The sequence below is a fragment of the Lissotriton vulgaris genome, chromosome 4_1 (assembly GCF_964263255.1).
Source record: "Lissotriton vulgaris chromosome 4_1, aLisVul1.2, whole genome shotgun sequence".
NCBI classification, from domain to species: Eukaryota; Metazoa; Chordata; class Amphibia; order Caudata; family Salamandridae; genus Lissotriton; species Lissotriton vulgaris.
In genome coordinates this window covers 72,395,967-72,417,312 of record NC_141691.1, presented here as the reverse complement: position 1 = coordinate 72,417,312, position 21,346 = coordinate 72,395,967, and the positions used below count along the sequence as shown (strand labels likewise).

Genomic DNA, 21,346 nt, shown 5'->3' with positions numbered 1-21,346 from the left:
AGTGTTTATCAATTCAGTATACATAAAATATGTTTAATTTCTGCCACCCAAGCCATTCTTACAGCTTTAGGGGCATGAAATAGTTTGGCTGTCACATTTGTAGCAGTGTGATGGTACAGTCACTGGCAGTGCTGGCAGGGGCCATGGGTGGAGCAAGCTGCAGTGACCTCCTGACTAGGACTCTGGCACTTATTTTGTTACAAATTAAGCACTGTCCCAACATAAGGACATACCTCAATCTGAATGCAGCCTCCTGTCCCCCCCACCCACTCCAACCCCCAGTCCCACATAGTTCTGACCACGCACATTAAATCATGTGTCTACCTCAACCATGAATCCTTCACAGTCTAATGCTACCACTCGCACAGCTCTAGAAAGCACTTTAATGTTAATTCTACCTCTGACCCGATACAGATCAAGCACCAACACCGCGCAACCCTCACACAAGGCCCATGAGTGCAGCCAAGTCTGTGCCCATACTGAGCGAGCACCAGCCCCGCGTAACCCTCACACAAGGCCCATGAGTGCAGCCAAGTCTGTGCCGATACTGAGCGAGCGCCAGCCAAGCGCAACCCTCACTCAAGGCCACCAGTCTTGAGCCCGCAGCCCCCATGCCCACTTTAACCAACACCCTAATTCTACGTGAATCCTCACACCAGCCTCAGCCCGTGCCACATTCTCCACACTGACTTCGACCCATGCCCGGCTCTCCACCTCAACCCTCGCTCCACACCTGCTTCAATCTTCGCACCACTGCTACCTCAACCCTCACCTCCTTCCCACCTCAACCCATGCCCCACCTTAAGCCTGGTCTTAATCCCCACATACACTTCAACCAACACCCACACCACCTGCCTAGTGCTGAGAGGATTCTTCTTCTCCAGTGGGCTGTGAAATGAAAGCCCTTCCAGCAGGACTCGCTAGGACTGCGCGTGGAGCCTGCACACTCCTCACGAGTCCTGCAGGAAGGGGTTTCCATTCTACATCCCACTGGAGGAAAAGAATCCTCCTGCGCCTAGAAGGCACCCCGGGGAGGGACAATGCCTCGTGCCGAGATCCAAGTAAGGGGAGGACTCGGGCAGGGGTTAGGGTGGGTGGCAGGGAGGAAACTTGGCCACCTGGTGAAGTCAGAGTATTTTTGCCTACTTCGGACTTCCGGCAGAGTGCGGAGTGGCAAAACTCTGCAAACTCCGCTGTCAGTGCGGAGTTGCCCACCAAGGGTTAGATCTGCCCTCAACCCTCTCCCGCCTCAAACCCACCTCGGTCTTTGCCACATTCCCCACACAAAGCTCTAACCCAGGTCTCACTCCCGCCTCAGACCCACCTAAGACCCTGAGACAGCACAGCAGGGCGGGGAGCTCCCGCCTGCTGTCGCCAACATCAGTGCAGGTAGAACGAGAGCATGAGACGGCTCCACCTGGCGCCCTCAGCCACGGCAGGGAGTCCATGTCCTGAGCCACGCGGAGGTGGACGTCATACACCGCACATGCATACATACATACATACATACATACATACATACATGATGAAGAGACTCCGGCAGAGCACCTAGAGCAGAGACGGCTCCTCCAAGGTCCTTCAGCCACGGCAGGGAGTCCATGTCCTGAGCCACGTGGGGGTGGACGTCACACACCACACATACATACATACATACATGCATGAATACATGACTAAGAGACTCCGGCAGAGCACCTGGAGCAGAGACGGCTCCACCAGGGGCCCTCGGTCACGGCAGGGAGTCCATGTCCTGAGCCACGCGGAGGGGGACATCACACACCACACATACATGTCAACAACCCGGATGGAGACACCGGCAGATCAAATGCAGCAGACAGAGCTCGGGCGCTCCTAGACACACGAGACGTTTAGCAGAGGTAACCCGCGCCCCCTGCAGACAGACGGCTGCCCTGCAGAGACAGCCAGACAGACAGGGCCACAGCACACCACATTACTGCGGAGCCGCGAGACCGCTTTACTGAAAGCTGACTATGGGCTGTCTCTGGAGCGCAGCGCCTGGTAAAGGTTCAGAGAGGCTCGGGTTAAAGCGCTGGCTGTCTCAGAGCTGCGTATGTCTCTGCAGAGTGCCGTCTGTCTGGTGGAGATGAACCGTCTGACAGACAGACTCCCCACTCCCCTCTTACTGTGCAGCCTCTCACAATGACGGGCTGAAGTGAACAGTCACGGCCCGGCCCCTGCGCTCGTCTCACGGAGACAGCCCGGAGCGGCGTCAGCACAGCTCCCGCCTCGGCCAGCCAAGCAGGGAAGCGCCGTGACCCGGAACTAAAAGGAATTCCAGACAAATCAGTGATCTAAAGAGTGCAGCAAAGCAAGCTCTGCAAGCACGGCGAGAGAGATAAGGGACTGCAGCAAAGCAAACCTTGCAACCCCAAAACACTCCAGCAAGAGCACTGAAGCAAACCTCGAACCACCCGGAAAGGGACAGATGAGCAGAAAACACCCAAGCAAAACACTCCAGCAAGGGCACTGAAGCAATGGACCCACCAGGAGAGGGACAGAAAAACGAAACCTTTCAACCTCAAAACACTCCAGCAAGGGCACTGAAGCAAACCTCGACCCACCAGGAGAGGGACAGAAAAACGAAACCTTTCAACCCCAAAACACTCCAGCAAGGGCACCGAAGCAATGCTCGACCCACCAGGAGAGGAACAGAAAAACGAAACCTTGCAACCCCAAAACACTCCAGCAAGGGCACTGAAGCAATGCTCGACCCACCAGGAGAGGGAGAGAAAAACGAAACCTTTCAACCTCAAAACACTCCAGCAAGGGCACTGAAGCAAACCTCGAACCACCAGGAGAGGACAGAGGAGCAAAAAACACCAAAGCAAAAAACTCCAGCAAGGGCACTGAAGCAATGCTCGACCCACCAGGAGAGGGACAGAAAAACGAAACCTTTCAACCCCAAAACACTCTAGCAAGGGCACCGAAGCAATGCTCGACCCACCAGGAGAGGAACAGAAAAACGAAACCTTGCAACCCCAAAACACTCCAGCAAGGGCACTGAAGCAATGCTCGACCCACCAGGAGAGGGAGAGAAAAACGAAACCTTTCAACCCCAAAACACTCCAGCAAGGGCACCGAAGCAATGCTCGACCCACCAGGAGAGGAACAGAAAAACGAAACCTTGCAACCCCAAAACACTCCAGCAAGGGCACTGAAGCAAACCTCGAACCACTAGGAGGACAGAGGAGCAGAAAAACACCCAAGCAAAACACTCCAGCAAGGGCACGGAAGCAAACCTCGAACCACCAGGAGAGGACAGAGGAGCAAAAAACACCAAAGCAAAACACTCCAGCAAGGGCACTGAAGCAAACCTCGAACCACCAAAGCAAAACACTCCAGCAAGGGCACTGAAGCAAACCTCGAACCACCAGGAGAGGACAGAGGAGCAAAAAACACCAAAGCAAAACACTCCAGCAAGGGCACTGAAGCAAACCTCGAACCACCAGGAGAGGACAGAGGAGCAGAAAAACACCCAAGCAAAACACTCCAGCAAGGGCACCGAAGCAAACCTCGAACCACCAGGAGAGGACAGAGGAGCAAAAAACACCAAAGCAAAACACTCCAGCAAGGGCACTGAAGCAAACCTCGAACCACCAAAGCAAAACACTCCAGCAAGGGCACTGAAGCAAACCTCGAACCACTAGGAGGACAGAGGAGCAGAAAAACACCCAAGCAAAACACTCCAGCAAGGGCACTGAAGCAAACCTCGAACCACCAGGAGAGGACAGAGGAGCAGAAAACACCCAAGCAAAACACTCCAGCAAGGGCACTGAAGCAAACCTCGAACCACCAGGAGAGGACAGAGGAGCAGAAAAACACCCAAGCAAAACACTCCAGCAAGGGCACCGAAGCAAACCTCGAACCACCAGGAGAGGACAGAGGAGCAGAAAAACACCCAAGCAAAACACTCCAGCAAGGGCACTGAAGCAAACCTCGAACCACCAGGAGAGGACAGAGGAGCAAAAAACACCAAAGCAAAACACTCCAGCAAGGGCACTGAAGCAAACCTCGAACCACCCGGAGAGGACAGAGGAGCAGAAAAACACCCAAGCAGAGCACTCCAGCAAGGGCACTGAAGCAAACCTGAATGAGCAGGAGGACAGATGAGCAGAAAAAAAACACCCAAGCAAAACACTCCAGCAAGGGCACCGAAGCAAACCTCGAACCACCAGGAGAGGAACAGAAAAAACTAAACCTTTCAACCTCAAAACACTCCAGCAAGGGCACTGAAGCAAACCTCGAACCACTAGGAGGACAGAGGAGCAGAAAAACACCCAAGCAAAACACTCCAGCAAGGGCACTGAAGCAAACCTCGAACCACCAGGAGAGGACAGAGGAGCAGAAAACACCCAAGCAAAACACTCCAGCAAGGGCACTGAAGCAAACCTCGAACCACCAGGAGAGGACAGAGGAGCAGAAAAACACCCAAGCAAAACACTCCAGCAAGGGCACCGAAGCAAACCTCGAACCACCAGGAGAGGACAGAGGAGCAGAAAACACCCAAGCAAAACACTCCAGCAAGGGCACTGAAGCAAACCTCGAACCACCAGGAGAGGACAGAGGAGCAGAAAAACACCCAAGCAAAACACTCCAGCAAGGGCACTGAAGCAAACCTCGAACCACCAGGAGAGGACAGAGGAGCAGAAAAACACCCAAGCAAAACACTCCAGCAAGGGCACCGAAGCAAACCTCGAACCACCAGGAGAGGGACAGAAAAACAAAACCTTTTAACCTCAAAACAGTCCAGGAAGTGCACTGAAGCATACCTTGAACCACTCCAGGAGAGGAACAGAAAACAGAAAAACAAAAAACAAAAACACACTACAGCACTTTAGAAGCAGGAAGGGGCTCATCACTATACTACAGCCACACACAAGGGTGCAATAGGCAGAACACCAAAGCACAAAACAGCACCAAAGGAAAGTGCACTAGAGCAAACATTTAAAACAAACCCTGAACCAAAGGGAGGAGGCTGGAGGCGCCTAAACGTCCACTAAAGCATACAATTCAATCCCTCAAACACCACCAGGAGAGGAACAAAGAACAAAGCAAGCAGTGAAACAAACTACATCACTGTACCAAGGGAGGAACATGGAGGGGCTGTCACTAATACAAACAGTTCAAATCTAAGGTGCAGTGGAAAAGCGCATCGAAGCATTGTTTTAAGCATAAAAGCACTACAGGAGGGGGTGGGGGGACAGGAAGGTGCACCACAATTTGAATCTACAGAAACACCACAGCAAAGGGGAGGAGTGGGGGTACATACTGCGCCAGAGCAAACACTTCAATCATAGGGTGGGCCCAGGACATTAAGGGTAGTAGGGAACAGAGTACCGAGACAAACCGCGCAGTCACCAAGCGCTACAAAAGGTGAGACAATCCGATGCAAGTGCCCAAATGGAACCTTTGTGGCCATACTAGTGATGCACTGCGGTGGAAGAGGCGGGAAACCGCAGCCAAGTCTCGGCTCCGTCCCCCGACCCACCACAAGCGAGGGTTCAGGGGGAACAAAGCGCGCACCAGTATACACCTTCCCGCCGTACAAGCACCAGGACACACCAGCACCACAAGTTTACAAAATGGAGCACAGAGCAAGGAAGACCATTTAAATGTGCATGGAAGGAAAGTTATTCAAACAAGTAAAAATGTCAGAGGCTGAAACAGGGCATTGAGCCCAACTAGCTCTGCAGTGGTTGACTCGACGCTCGCCTTTGACCCCATCAGGACTATGCGGACTTTTGGCTCTGTGGGAGCTATAGAAGGGTCACACACATGCATACATCGAAAATACTACTTTACGAGGGCACTGAAGCAAACCTCGAACCACCAGGAGGACAGAGGAGCAGAAAAACACCCAAGCAAAACACTCCAGCACGGGCACTGAAGCAAACCTCGAACCACCAGGAGAGGACAGAGGAGCAGAAAAACACCCAAGCAAAACACTCCAGCAAGGGCACTGAAGCACGTCCCACTTAAGAGGGCCAATAAAGTAAAATAACAAAAGGGTAGAACATGGGGCCATCACTCGAATGCCTACTTATAGATCACAATGGCCTAAGATTGAATAGCTGGCTTGGAATAGAAGTGAAACGCTTTCTGTGCGCCAGTGCAGCAAGCAATGGATGGGTGGCACGGAGGAGGCATCCGCCCTGGGGAGGGCACGTGCCATGCACCTTGAAGCACAGCAACAAGGCGGATGGATTATGTAATTTTGCATGTACACGTGTAACTTTTTGCTGCACTTGAATTGTAGCAAACCTGTAGACGCCGATATGCAATCGCAAGTACTATTGTAATTAGATTTATATAGCGTGGATTATCAACCGTGAGGGCTTCCAGGCGCCATCCATGGGCACAGAGGAGATTAGATGATTTGGCCAGAATCACAGGACGTTGAGCAGATGCCAAGACACGAACCAGGATCCCAAATCCGGAGTCTGCAACTCTGGCCACTGCACCACACCCGCTTCTCCTATTAGTACGTTATATGCTGTAAGGTGGTTGCTCGACAGATTTAACAGGATGGTTGTGGCTTTAATGTGTATGGACTAACGGCATTTTATTAGCCCGTGCCCTTTAATGCCGGGTCATCTGCACTTTTTCATTTCTTATATTTTAATACATGGTGTGTTATTTGCACTGTTTCGAACATTTATGCTCAAGTTGACTGTCTTGTGTATCTGCACTATTTCAGGTCTTGGCACTGGATTATTGCGCGCTGTATTCAGTATTGATATTACATGTTTGTATTAAAGTTTTTGTATATTCTCTGCGATGGAGCTCTGTCCTAGATGTGTCACTTACACAGACGGCTTGATGGTTATGCCAATGGATTTTTGTATGTCAATTTTGAATGGATGAAATAATGAATTGTATTATGGTATGGATATGCATTTTCTTTTACATTTTTCTTTTAAATGTTTTTCTTGTGAATGCTTTTATTGTCTTTGCTTTGAAAATTAATTGCTGTATTAATAATGTGGATCTGTGGTGTTCCATACCATAATAAATACAAGTTTAAATAGTATGGCTGATGTATACATTCCTGGAGACGAGCCGCTCCTTTAATCAGAGTTGATTTCTCCAATTATGTCAGTTTGGTGCCTGAACTAGAGGAGAGACACGGTACTTTTGCTAGCATCTGCTGGATTCCTTATTCTAGCTTCACATGCTGTGCGTGCTTCTGCCATCTAGTGGCAGAGCTCGGAACAGCACCAGGAGTTCCTACAGAGATACTAATAACGCGCGCGCCTAACATAAATCTAGGATCGTTTCCAACGCCCTCGTCCAGAAACCCACAATGTGCCACTCCAGATGGACTCTAGGGGCACGGCAGGGGACCAGCCCGAAACACTCTTTCCCAGAGGGTCCTTTAGCCTCAAACAGGAGCTCCGCATAGGGACCTTAAAGGGCCAGGACCCGAACCCTGCAGTCCTACAGCCTGGCTGCGGTGAAAGCACGCGCACGTTTGAGTGGTTTTGGCTGATTGGTTAATGGCTCAGACATAGGAAAAAATTAACTCCACCAATTTCCCTACGTCAGCACCCACGTCATCTTCCTGGTAGTTTTACACAGAGCCCGTGACGAGATGGGGCATGCACCCCAGTCCTGACCTACAGAACACCTCCAATCCTGGCCGTCATCAAACAGCACAGCTCAGTCAACGCCCCTCTACCCCAAACTACAGTGAGACTTGGTAAGCAGCACTCCAGCTCGCCACCGCTCCAATGACACAGAATTAACCCTTGACCCGCTGTTTCCCCACCCTGCTCTGTCAAGGCCCCTCAGGCCGGCTCCACAGGGCCAGGCCGTTCATAGCTGTGCCGATGCCCCCTCCCTGTGCCACTCTGCTGCTACGGGTATGAGGCCCAGCGCACACAAGCAGTGCACCCCAATTCTCCCTGCAGCGCCCCTTTCAGCGGCAGCCACGCAGCGCTACCAGGACACCGGATATTACTGTGTAATGCGCACGCATGCTGCACGGAGACACCCAGCGCCGCCAGCCGAGACGGTGCTCGTGAGAGACTGGCAGAGTCTGGGCGAGAGGGTGAGGCCACGGCGGGGACACTGGACGCCCGGGGCCAGGAAGTGAGGCAGGAAGCGCCTACACTCACTGCACTGGGAAGAGGCGCAGGGCCCTGCCCAAGTGAAGCAGGCAGGAGGAAAAGGGCGTTGGCATCTCGTGGCACTGCGCCACCTGCCCGTGACCTGCTCCTGACACATGCTTGGCCCGCTGCGCGCGAGGGGTGGGGGCACACCTGGGCGCTCATGGAATGGGAGAGCACAGGAGCCATCCTGGAAGATCAAGGGAGGGGACGTAGCCAGCATCCTCTTCCCAGCAGGTAGCATGGGCTGCCGACCCATCCATTGCCCCCACAACGTCCCCTTCCTGTCGAGGCCACCGGACGCATTAACACTCCTACTGCGTCCTTCCGGTCTCTTCCTTCCCCATTGGTTCACCATGCAAGCCCCCCCTTCAAAAAGAAAATATAATATTAATGTAATCCTTGGCAGCCGATCCTTTCACCCGAGACCTCGGCCTCCCTCTCCATAGCCATAAACTGCCCCCCCCCCCCTCATTGAACAATCAGGTCAGCCCGAGCACTTCCGGCTACTGCCTCGCCCCTTCCTGTCTCAAGCTACCACTGCTACTTGGACAGGGTTGGAGGGTCAGAAGGGCCCCTTCCGTTGTCACTCCTCCTCCCTCCTGCCAGGGCCTCAGCCGTGCACAGCAACCTCCCCCCCCCCTCCTTGCAGGTGCCACCTGTCCCATCCCCTTCCCCCCCAGCTCGTGCCCCCTGGAGTGCACACAGTTAACAGATTACATATAAACAGCGGTTTATCTATTTGCTTGGAGGGGTAATAAAAAGAAGTGTGTAATTCTGTCTTTGTTCTCGGACTGCTGAGCACGGCCCGCCGGCAGACTGTTTACCCACGGGTGGGGGGGCCTCTGTCGGACAAGGTAATGAGGAGGCCATGCGTGGGGGGGTCCAAGTCTGAAGGCTGGCAGGTGTGTGTGGAAGGGGGTGAGGGTCATTACAAAGCAAACAAAAAACGTGCAACTTCCAGGCACTAGCTGAGAACCTCTCCATGCGTAAATATGTTAATTTAACATCCACGTGTACATTAAGTTGGAAGGCGCGGCTGTGCCTGGTGGTTGGGGGGGGGGGGGGGGGGGGGGGGGGCACGGCCTGACCGTAAGTCCGGCGGTAATACAAAACAGGCCTGGCTTGGAAACAGCGGCTGGTGGCACAACCAGCCCATGGCACTCTCCGGACCGTCATCGGGTGTGAGAGGGAGGGGTAAAGAAATCCAACAGAAGCACAGGTGGTAAAACAGGGGGTGCTTAGAGGGCAGTCCGGGGAGAAAACCAACTTCAAGTACATATCAAACCTGTCCATCGAGAAGAGGGGAACCGGCGGGTAAGCATGACAGACACACAGCACCCTTTCCTCGCTCCTCCTTAGCGCCCCCACCCCATGCAGCATTAAGCGCTTCCTCCCAGGACTAGAGACCAGCCCCACCCACAAGCCCCCCTGGGCCAGAGCCCCTCCCACAGCACGGGCTGTCTCATCACTCCTGTGACAGGACTCACGAGCAGATAACATTCCTGTATCACTGCTTTGGAAGAGTGCGCTCACGGGGGAAGGAGTTTTTTTTGTTTGTTTAAATGGGAGTCGAGGTGCTTTAGTGCAAAAAGCCACGAGTGTGTGCCATCACCAGGGCACTTGTCAGGTGACTGACTGCCCGTGTGACCTGCGGCACAACACGGTATTTGATTAACTTGATGTATATCCATGTACAATTCGTAAACGTAGCGATAAAAATGTTGCTTTCCGTTTTTCTCTTTCGATGGGTCACTCGCCAGCCTCGAACAGCGCAGCTCTAGTGTATTGAAATGTGCACAGTTGTTGTCGTGTTTTCTTACACACGACCTTTGCACTTGTGACGCTGCTCGGCAGCGATCACAGCTCCCAGGGCCCGTCCCGGCACACGACGGACTCACGGCTGATCCCCTCCAGCCCGAGGCCTACAAAACCCGCCTGTCCAGTCACGCGGACCCTGCAGATTTCCATAACAGAGCAGTGTCCAACAGGCTCATGCATCTCATCTGCATACATTAGCATACGCGCCGCCCCAGGGGGCCTCCCCTTCAGAAGGCTCTGGTTAGGGCCACACACGCGGGAACTTTAGCTCAGTCTTCAGGGGAAAAAGGTTCGCACTAGAAAAGCGTGTCCTTATCGACCCCGAACATCCTTTTCTGCTAATATCGTGTTTATTACGATGCCACACTATTACAGCTAGTGAGGTAGCTCAGTTAGTTAATGCGCATTTTTAATGCAACAGGTTCATCAGCCCACTGGCTTGTGCTGCTACCACTGGGCTCGAGAGACTCGCAGGGTGGCTCAGTATGTTGAACGCTCACTGCTGAACTATGCGGTAATCTGCAGGGCACTACCTCAGACGCAAATCAAATAGAATCAGCCTTTCATCCTTCAGAGGTCAGTCAACTCCATTATCATAAAACAAGCAACAATTTCCCCTGTTGATTACAGCCTTACAAATGGCAAGTGTGTCGTATGAAACTCAAATAAATACACATAGATACATACATATCTTCCAGTCATAGATGCAAAGCACCTGGACAGCGCGGTGGGTGAATGCACCTGCTCAGTAACTGTGAAGGTCAAAAGCCCAGCACTCAAGTGCATGTGTCTGGAGGAGAGGTACCTGTTCTACGAGTTGATGGTGCAACAACCCTCCTCTCTCCCTTTCTTCGGGGGGGGGGGGGGGGAGTCGCCTGAGAGCACACCAGAGGTAGGCCAACAAGCAGGGAGTCAGCACAGGGGCTCATTAGTGCAACAGGATAATTATACAGTCACCACCTGCACCAACGGACTTCGGGAACCACACCTCGCACACAGTTCCGGTACTGGTGCACTACCTCCTAGGTGTCAGTTGTTGCTCGACACCACTGCTGAGCAGAGATGCATAAACATAAGCCACTGGGTGGTGCACCCACAAAAGTGTCCAAAGTTCCTTTTGTATGTTAGTTATTTACTTTATTGCAAGTATTAGATTTTCTTCAATCACAGCCCAGGTTTCAGCCAACGCGTTTCGCTCCGTTAAACTGAACTTCATCGGGGCTTATTTTTTAGTTTATGACGTAGAAGTCTCTTTTCAGAAAAATTGAACACATCACATCCATTCTGATGCATGCCACTTCAATGGTTTGTGGCACCATTTTCATCCATAGGGGTGTGGGTGAGAATCATTCCCCAGTCACACCACCTGAATCAGTGTCTTCCTTTGCACCGTCACATCCTCTGTTAGGGGAACAATTCTCACCCAAGCCCAAATGGATGAAAATGATGCATATGGTAGCGCCTGTGACCCAGACATGGCTGGGCATCAGTCACCCCTGGTCACCCTCTCCGACAGTGAGTTCGGTTGTAGTGAGCAGCCATGTACAACGCTTCTTTAGGAGGGCATTTTCAGGGCAGAATCAAAAAACTTTCTAAACAGTGGGGGCTACCTTGTACGGAGGATGGGGAGGTGGGTGTCAAAATATAAATAAAAATTGATTTACCTTCCATTGAGACATCCTCCTTTGGTCTTCTGGTAGGCTTAACCACAAGACCTAACAGCAAACTCCCCTAACCAATCCTGGCGTTGCTCTCACCAGCATGAGAGCAGCACCAGGATTGGAGGAAGCTGCCTCGCTCAGCGCTACTAAGAACACTGGAGCCTGCGCTTTCTCTAACGCCGCTCTAGGTTAGAACACTTTTAAAATGCACATCTGGCTGTCGCAAGATGGCCGGCCAAACAGACATGCACATTTTAACGCACACAGCTCCCTGCCGCTCAGCAGTGGCCCGCTCTGTCCGGTCACTCAGTTCAGGACAGGTCAGTTGCTGAAAAATAAAACTGTAATAAATGAACTTCATTGCTTTTTTAGTTTTCAACTCTGTCCTGGGGCATTCTTGGTAGGGCGACGTCCCCTCTGCTCGAACGGAGAAGTCGCCCCCGATTCTAAAGCTCTGGAATCCATCCCGTATCCAAAAGTGGGGCATTCTCTACGCCAGAGTACACTTCCCAGATTGCATTAGAATGTTGCCCTCAATACCACACCATTACTATAGATTTAGGCAGCATAGGCAGATGCACAGAGTGTAATGTGCCATGTATTACCATTGTTGTTTTTTTTGGGACGGGGGCATAATTCACACCCTATGAAGCCTGCAGTGGGTGAGGGCGCCCTCGATGGCAGCTCAGCGGAGCTGCAGGCTGGTGGCGCACCCGACTGCTCTTTTATGTGCAATAGTTTTATTGATAATAGTTATAAAGTACAAGAAATGCCCAAGGGCGTCTTGGCGCGGATGTCTAAAAGAAACTAATGCGATGGAATGAAATTGAAGGAACTCAGAGGAGGCAAAGAGACAGGATTTAATAGGTTTGCTAAAATGCTCAAAACCATGGCTGACCTCTCAGATGCCAAGGCAGCTGATTCCAAAGTAGGGAGAAGGAGTGAACACAACCCCCCCCCCCCCCACCCCCCCCCCCCCAAAAAAAGACTCCGGTGCACATTCATAGCCAGAGCCCAAGGGGTTAAATCTCTGCAGAGAGACAATAACCAAGCTTTGTGTGCACTGGCCCAGTTATTCCCCTCGGTCAGCTGACTCCAGAGAGGAATCCGAGACAGTCAGCATTGTTTTTGCAAGCAGGCCAGACAGTAATGTGCTGATATGGGGACTGACCTTTGCACTTTGGCTAAATGGGTGAAAGTGCAACATTTGTTGGAAACAAAAGTGCTATGTGGACCCAGAATTCTATGCGTTCCCCCAGAAGGGGTGTCTGTCAGGAGAATGCGCAGACTTTTCGAATAATCACCGACAATGTTAGTTTCAAGAGTGGGGTGCACTTGTATCCTGTGGCTCCCGGGCCTGTCAGGGATTGGCCATTCCTGGCGGGTGCGCTGCAGACCCCGCCAAGGGCAGCGATTCCACAGAACTATTTACAGAAATCCCAAAGAGCGGTTTAAAGTAAGAAACCTGCGTTCCTTAGAAGGGATACGCCTCTTTGTATGACAAACACAAGCAGCGTAATCTCTATGCACTTCATAGGTACTCATTTTACCAACAGCAGGAAGATGAAAGGCTGAGTCGGGATTACTCCACTGCCCACGTGCTTGACTGAAATACTTTTTTCTTTTCTTTATGTGGGTACAAGGGCCAACCTTTCCCGCCCATTAAGGCTAACAGACGGTTTGTGGTTAACTTTCAAAATTAGAGAGAAAGTTCGAAACACCGAGTGGCTTTCACCCCCAAAATTCTTCCAGGAATCCGGAGCCTCCCAAATGTCCCAATACTGGTGCAAGACGGGTGCCACGTTCAGCAGCGTCACCACGCAGGGACATTTCAAAAGGGGGAGGGGCGGGGTAAAGCATTTCCCAGAAGAAAACCTGGAATGCGGTGAAAAAAATACAAAGACAAAAGTGAAAAAAGCCCTTGAAGGCCATGAGATCCTCGCATGGCGCTCTAATCGAATCAAACGCCAACCCCGGGCCCCTCCAACGCACGAATCGGATAATTAAATTATGTAAAATCTCACCAGGTGCGGGTGGGGGCCCCGTGAGGAGGGGGCAGGATGCCGAGGAAGGGGAGGGCCGGGGAACAAGCACCCCTGAATTGTGCAGGGTTAAAGGCCTCGTTTAATAAACTGCCCCAGATGAGCGGCGGCTCGAGGGCCCTTTGTGCGCGCCGGCCGAGCTCATTGATGGGGGCCCCGCCCCCCCCTCGCCGGCCCGGCCCCCCAGACACACTCTAAGCCCATTTTTTTCACATTGCGGCCCTATTGAGGCCGGCTCCGGAGACAAGAGCCCTTTCTGTGGCTAAATAGACTTACAAGATGCGCCAGCCAGGCGGAAAAGGGGGTCTCCATAGAAACCCCGCACCCCTCTCTGCTCTCACCACACAACCCGGGTTTGCACCGCCTCAGCGGGGCTGGGAGCTGGGGGCACCAACACCGCCATGCCCGATGCCACTGCAGGCCTGGGGCCGCTCCACGCACCCGAAGTCTCGCGGGAACGTGAGTCCAGCGCCATGTTGACTGTCTAACATAAAACTAAAGGGGGGGGGGGGCTACAGATCTCAGGAGCGGGGTAGAGATGCACGGGGGAGGTTGCTATCTGGGGTGGGGTACAAATGCACCAGGTATAAATAGTGGGGTAGTTAGAGATTGAAAATTAGCTGGGAGGTAAGACAGGTTCTTGTGAAAGGCGCTTTACTGGGCGCCTCAGCGCTTTGTCAAACAAGCGCAAAAAATATATATATATATATATATATATATATATATATATATATATATATATATATATATATATATATATATATATATATATATATATATATATAACTAGGCAGGAACGGAGGACTGGAGATGGAGGGAAGGGGCTGCGAGGGGAGGCAGGGGAGAGAAGACAGTAGACCATGATGAGGAAGTCGATTTAGGTCTACCCTGATGCAGGGGGAGTGGTAAGCACTCTTTGCAAGGGCGCATGATTGTTTGGCCGGCCATCTGGGGCCGGTCAACCATTCATGCACATTTAGCATGTTCTCCACCCGGGTTGCATTACAGTCTGCGTGGAGAACATGCCCGGGCCCCAATTCCCTGGCTGTCAAGGCTTAGAACAGGGGAACCCTACTCACTAGGAACCAGGGTATTGGGTTTATTCAGGAAAACAATGGTTCTTGTGGCTAATAAACAAACAATTATAGTAATCAATAAGCACAATGGCAATTAATTTTGTGAAGGCCTTATTAACACCAGAGGGCGGAATGGACTCTACACAGTTTGATCTTTGATGTTTAATTAATATACAGTTTATTAGTATAAGGCACTTTCTTAAATTCAAAAAGCGCTACATTTTGTGCATTGTGTCCCCAAGTGAAGCATGGAACCAAAAAACAAATGTGACTTCTATACAGTGTACAATTTACAAAATGGTTTCCATAGACAAGAATCGACCATTCATATGGTTTAATTTCTTAACAGCCTGGGTGTGTGGTGACACTGGCTGTACGCTGATCTGTTCTGTGAGGGTGTCGACGGCGTTTCGACCCACTTAGTATGGGGGGGGGGGTCCCCTTCAGGACTGTATTTTAGGGGACAACTGATGTCAAGTGGCGCAGCTTAAAGTGAGTGGTGCGACCCAAGTGGTGAAGGAATACAATAAAAGGACTCGTGTGAGGACCCAGCCGGGTTCTCACAGTCCGGAAAAGGAATTAAACTGTCTCTTTCCAATATTTAAAGCGGGCTCTAGTGATGCCCTGGTATGTCCGTCCCTAATTATTTCTTGAATAAACAAAATCGGATGATTCTGAGTGTTAGTCCTATGTTAAGCGGAACAATCTCACCGCACCTCAAATCAACACTCGAAGGCAGCTGATTCATTCGCCAGCCTCCATGAGAAGTCGGAGATTGTTCTGCTTAAAATAAGACTAACACTCGGAAATCATCCTGTTCGGTTACGGCAGTCCTGTGGGACGAGGAGAAGAGACTGAGGAGAGACACTACGGTACGTTTTTTCAAATTATATTTTCAATTATATTAATTCTCCCCACCCCCTATCGGCGCCGGCCGGGACTGCAGACAGCAGCTCTACCTTCACTTCACAGGCACCTCGAAGGCTTTGGACGGCCCAGCTGGCTCTCAGCCGCTGCCAGTGGCACTTGGCAGTCATGTTTCCCAGGACACACCCGGAAACATTGCTTCACACTGGGGGATATAAAATTTAGAAATTAGCTTCTAGTTGTAATGCGTAATGGAGGGCCAGGCACACCCTACGTCTAGTCACCTGGCCCAGCCCAGTGCAGGTGTATGCGAAGCTGTACAGGTCCTGTGCCAGTCACCGACCCGCCCCAGTCCAGGTGTAATGCAGCGGTGTACAGGCCTTGTGCCAGTCACCACCCCAACACAGCGAAGGTGTAATGTGGAGGTGTACAGCAACTGTGCCAGTCACCAGCCCACCCCAGTCCAAGTGTAATTCACATGGGGTTCAGACATGCACAAAGTTACCTGCACGTGCCCAGTCCAGGTGTAATGCAAGGGGGCCCTTACAGGCATTCTGTGACAAAGAACAGTCCATTTCCCTAAATGGGTACGTCTCTTCCCCTTTCTCCCTACCTTGTGTGTACCGCAGGGGTCCTCCTTGAGCCCGACGCTCTTTAACATTCATATCACACCTCTTGCACTTTTGATTAGATCATTAGGGGCCACACGCATGACGCAACTTGCAAACGGAGGTGTAGCAACTCGAAAAATGAAATGTACAACAGTGCCAGACACAGATTCCCAAATGGTTCGAAAGGGACCTGCCTCAATGTTCATGGGGCAGGTCAAAATTTGCGGCACTCACAGGGATGGTGGCCTGCTGGGGGCAGTAAACCAACATGTCTGTGACCGTTTTTTAAATAAATCAGTTCTTTACTTTATGCAGCCACTTTTGCTTAAAACGGGGTGCCTTCAAAAAGAAAATTGCAACGTTTGTTTAATTTTTTATGGGCAGGCAGTGGTCCCAGTGACCACCTAAAAAACGTTTTTGCTGCCAGTCACAAAGTTGGAAGTACCCTGGAGATCCCATTCCATTTGCAACTGGCTTACAGCTTACTTGAATTTGGTGGTAAACTGCCATTGTTTAGTGACTGCACTCCGGTCGCAAAACAATTGCATATGGCCTTGCATCTCACTTAAGAAGGGAAGCCCTTGGCACGCTTCTTCCTAATAGCGACTCGCAAATCCTATTTTGTGACTCGCAAAATAGGGTTCATACATACTACAACCCTTTCAAGTGGTTGCAAACTGTCAAAATCTGCACCTGCGACTGCTAAAAACGGTCGTACATGTGGCCCTTGGGTTCCTCCCTGGTATCGTATGCCGATGACACACAAGCCATCATCTCAAGCTCCAGTGAGATGCTGGAAACAGCATCGAGATTTCACAAATGCGTGGAAGAGGTAGGAAGGTGGATAACAAAAGTGCCTGAAGCGGAACTCAGGCAAGACTGAAGGCCTCCTCTTTTTGGCAACAATCACACCTTTTGGTACCCATCACCTGCACCAGCCCAGTCCATATGTACTGCACAGGCGGGTCAGCCCTACACCCAGTTACCTGCACCTGCCCAGGGCATTTGTACTGCACAGGTGGGCCTGCCCTGCACCTAGTTACCTGCCCAGGCCATTTGTAATGCACAGATGGTGTGCAGGTACCCCACGTGTGATAGCTACTTCTAGGCACCCAGCGGCCCGCTGGTCCACTCTGCACCCAACGTGTGGTAGGTTCTTCTAGGCACCCGCCGGCACCCTCTGCACCTAGAGTGTGGTAGGTACTTCTAGGCGCCTGCTAGTCCCCTCTGCACCCAGAGTGCGGTAGGTACTTCTACGCGCCCCTGTGCTCCCAGCCCACGTCACCCCGCTTTTCCTCTTTCGGTTGCCAGGCTCCGAGGTTCTGTATTCAGCCCAGCTCCATTCAAGGCCTTTGCTGCTGTGTTTTTTTTCCTCTTTCTTTCTACGCTCCTTTTTGTTTTTTCGCCCTTTTTTAATGATCACTTTAGTACCGTCCCGGCGTCTATAATTTGCCCTCGCAGTCTCACGGACAGCTTAATCGGCGTTACAATGGCGGGGGCGGTGCCGGTGCTGCGGATCCGGTGGGGGGGCGCAGCCTTCCCCGGGCTCCCAGAAACCCAGGATTGTAACAATGGGATTTTGATTAAAATAAAACATCTAAACTCGTGATAATGGTCGCGGGTTCGTAACTGCGAATTCCAGAATTCCACCAGTTTTTTCCAGTGCATACGAATACTGGCCTGGTGTAGCGAAATGTTTCTAGCGCCCAGAAGGCTCCTTCAGTGCCAACAGTCATACAGCCATGTCCCTCAATTTCTGTTGTCCTGGGGTTCTAACCCAACCAGTCCTGTTCATGCAGCACTCTGGTCTGTGGGAGCAACTCTGCTTTAGGAGTTCAATTTTCAACTTTGTGACAATTTTCACTTCCTGCAAAAAACTAAAAACGATATTTCAAGATTTAATGGCCCCAGATGTGATGGAAACTTTCTAAAATAGGACAGTGTCTCTTCATCGCAAAAAGACGGCACACACTTTGCCATGAGATGTCAAGGTAGGAACAGCACAATATATTCGCCCCATCACGGAAGATCAGCTCTTACACCACATTTTAATTTTTGGGGTCAAGAGAGTGATATTTTTTTAATGGGAAATTAGAGAAATTCACAAATTGCAAAATAGCAATGTAGAAAAAAAAAATCAACGGGATTCAAAAATACGAAAAACGACTGCATTCAACTGGTAAAATCCATTCCACGTGGTCTTTTTTCTTCATCTTCAATTCATCCATTCTGCAGCAGCAAATAATGCTGAATAATGTGTGGAGGTCATCTCAGTACAACACCAAGCGGAGCCGCATTCTGGCAACGCTTACTTATGGATGAGAATGTGGACTAATGACGAAGAGTGACATCACCAAACTCCCAGCCCGCCACATTAGGGGGACCGCGAAGCATCTCCAGCCAGGCACTGTGAACCAGATGCAAGCAAGACTGCATGGACTCCGTCATTATGAGAAACAGAGGGAGCTGGGCAGGATACACCATCATACGACATCACAAGAAGAGATCTCCCTGGACCCAGGAAGGCAAACAGAAGAGAGGCAGGCCAAAGAACACGTGGAGGCGAACGGTGGAACAGTAATTAAGACCCTGAACCCAAGCTGGGGTGCCGAACAGAAAATTTACGAAGACAGACAGAAGTTGAGTTCTTTCATTGCTGCCCTAAATGGCAGTTGGCATAACTGGCAGCAAGTTAAGTAATCACACAGAGGTACCAAAAAACAACACAGCTGCCTTTAGAGAGACAAGGAAAGTTATTTGGTGGATTACAGGAATGCAATTTATTTTTGTAGATAACGGTCAAATAATTTAAGAAAATTCTATGTGACCATAGATATATGCACCTACCGACCGGGTAGGTGACGTCCTAGGAGGGAATCCACAGCCCGTCTCCCCTTTAGCTAAACAAGGTAGCTCCAAAATTGCATCAGTCCAAATAGCTAGGTCTCAACCGAGGAGGGGGAAGCTCACAGAAGAAAGTCCAGTTGGTTGTTCAGATGAATAAATGACCTCGCAGGACCCAGCATCTCCAGTGGATCGAGATTCCCACTGGTGATTTGCCACGCTTTACAAATGTTTGTTATAAAGGATTGATTTTTCCTAAGCATGTTTGTTGAAGCATCCAATGGCGTCTGTCGAAGTTTTAGGTGCACCATCTAAAATCCACGTTGGTTTTGTTTAAGCCCCTTTTTATCTCTTGCAGAGTCCTGGTGACCAACTCACAACCTCAAACATCTGCACTTTCCCCAACAGGAGACACAAATGACCTAAAAATCACCCACAGAGGTTGGCACAAGTCGAAGACCAACTCCCTCAGTCGTGCGGTGGGTGAAACCACTTACCAGCAGTTACCACGCTCTGGAAGACGAACCACTGGTTGAAAGGAAATGTACCCCATGCGAAATAGGCAAAATTCAAAGACACACAAAAAACAAAGACACAAACGAGGCTGAGGCTTGGTGACCCCAAAAAATATGGTGAGAAGCAACACGAATGAACTTCTGAGAAAACGTGGTCCCACCAAGATCTCTCCTCCTTCCCACAAAACTTTAAAGAACACAAACTATAACAAAGCAGACGGCTTTGGAAGCAGCATGTGCCCCGCTGTACTCGCGAGGCATGCTGGGGGATGAGCTCAGGCGGGGACGCCTCTGGCCCATCACATGCAACAGGCAGCTTTCGCTGCCAATCATACTGTGTGATGGGCGGGCCGTCTGGAACCGCCCTTCTTTGGTTGAATATCTGAGCTGTTTAACCAGTAAGAGACGGGTCTAAACTCGGTTCCATTATCCGCAGGGCCCGTCTCTTCCCCCCAGTGTCCGGGGACGACCCTCGTCGGGAGCCTCACTGAAGATGAAGCAGAGGATGACGCCGAGGACCCACTGAGAGCGTCAGAGCCCGAGGGTCACAGGAGCCTCGTGCAGAACCGCGGGGGCGGTTGCATCCGGCCTGGAGGCCGCGGCACCCGGACGTGCTCCTGTTTACGCACAAACAGGCTGCGCACAGACAGCGCCTGATGGCTTCATTATGGTCGGGGGGGGGGGGGGGGGGGTGTGCGCCCCGCCAAGCCTCATCCCCTGCTGAGACTCCCCCCTCACTCTCCCTAATCCATGCAGATGAGGCCTGTCGGGTAGAATGGGGCACAGCAGGTCAGTGTGCATTCATAGCAGCTCGGGATGCTGCGGCTCCTCTGCTGGTGTGGGGGCCGAGGTCTGACTGCTGTGCACGAATGCACAAGAGTACAGGGGTCGCGCTGCGTGCAGGGAGCACCTGGTGCACAGTAATGTAGAGCCCTCTCCCCCCCCAGTGTTGCACAGTATAGAACACAGAGCAATACTCTGCAAACCAGGAGTGGGGGCCACCTCTTGTGCGCCAACCAGGAGTAGGGGCCACCTCTTGCGCGCCAACCAGGATGCATCCTAGGACCGGTTTCTAGCTATCAGCCAGGATAGCTTGATTCCAGTGGCATGGGGAGCACGGGACTCACGTCTGAGCATACCCGTCCCACTCGGCTGAAGACGGCTGATAGAAAGAGACCGGTCCTCGGATGCTTAATTCCGGTCCAGGGAATACATGGCTTGGCAGTTCGGGCTAGACTGTTCCCATGAGGCACAGGGTCAAGACTGATTTGCATATGGCCATGTCTGAACTGGGGTGGTGTGGAGTGCAAAAAAACGATGGATTTAGGCCCAGATCTCTGTACTGGGGTGAATGTATGACATTGTTCTGCATTCTGTCCATCAATTGTTATTTTGCAAGTTTCAGCAAGGAAGCACTACTCCTAGATGAAAGATCACCGAGCGGATGGAGGAACTGCAGACAAAAGTACAAGAACTGTCCAGTACAATGGGGCACGCTCAGTGGAGGGGAGGTCACACTGGTAGAATAAAATATTCTATAACCAATTTGTTCTTCTTTCACCTATCTCCAATTGAATTTAAAATGAGGTAGCAACACTTTTAATGAAAGATAAACTCAAGTTATGTGTTCTTTTAACGCGCTCAAATGACCAGTTGGTTAGTACGATCACTCAAGCATTCAGCTGCCTATGTGTGTAAACGGAGGGTCACCGAGTTACATCCGGGTCGGTGCACTGGGTAAAGAGATGTGTATTTTTAGTGCCAAGAGTTTCCATCCTGAGAC

At 51.2% G+C, this 21,346-nt stretch overlaps 1 protein-coding gene across 1 annotated transcript in view; it reads right to left on the bottom strand.

The window, feature by feature from the left end:
- Positions 1-21,346, bottom strand: part of EFNB1 (ephrin B1) — a 100,306-nt gene that overhangs the window by 41,769 nt on the left and 37,191 nt on the right. The gene's annotated exons all lie outside the window — the stretch shown is intronic.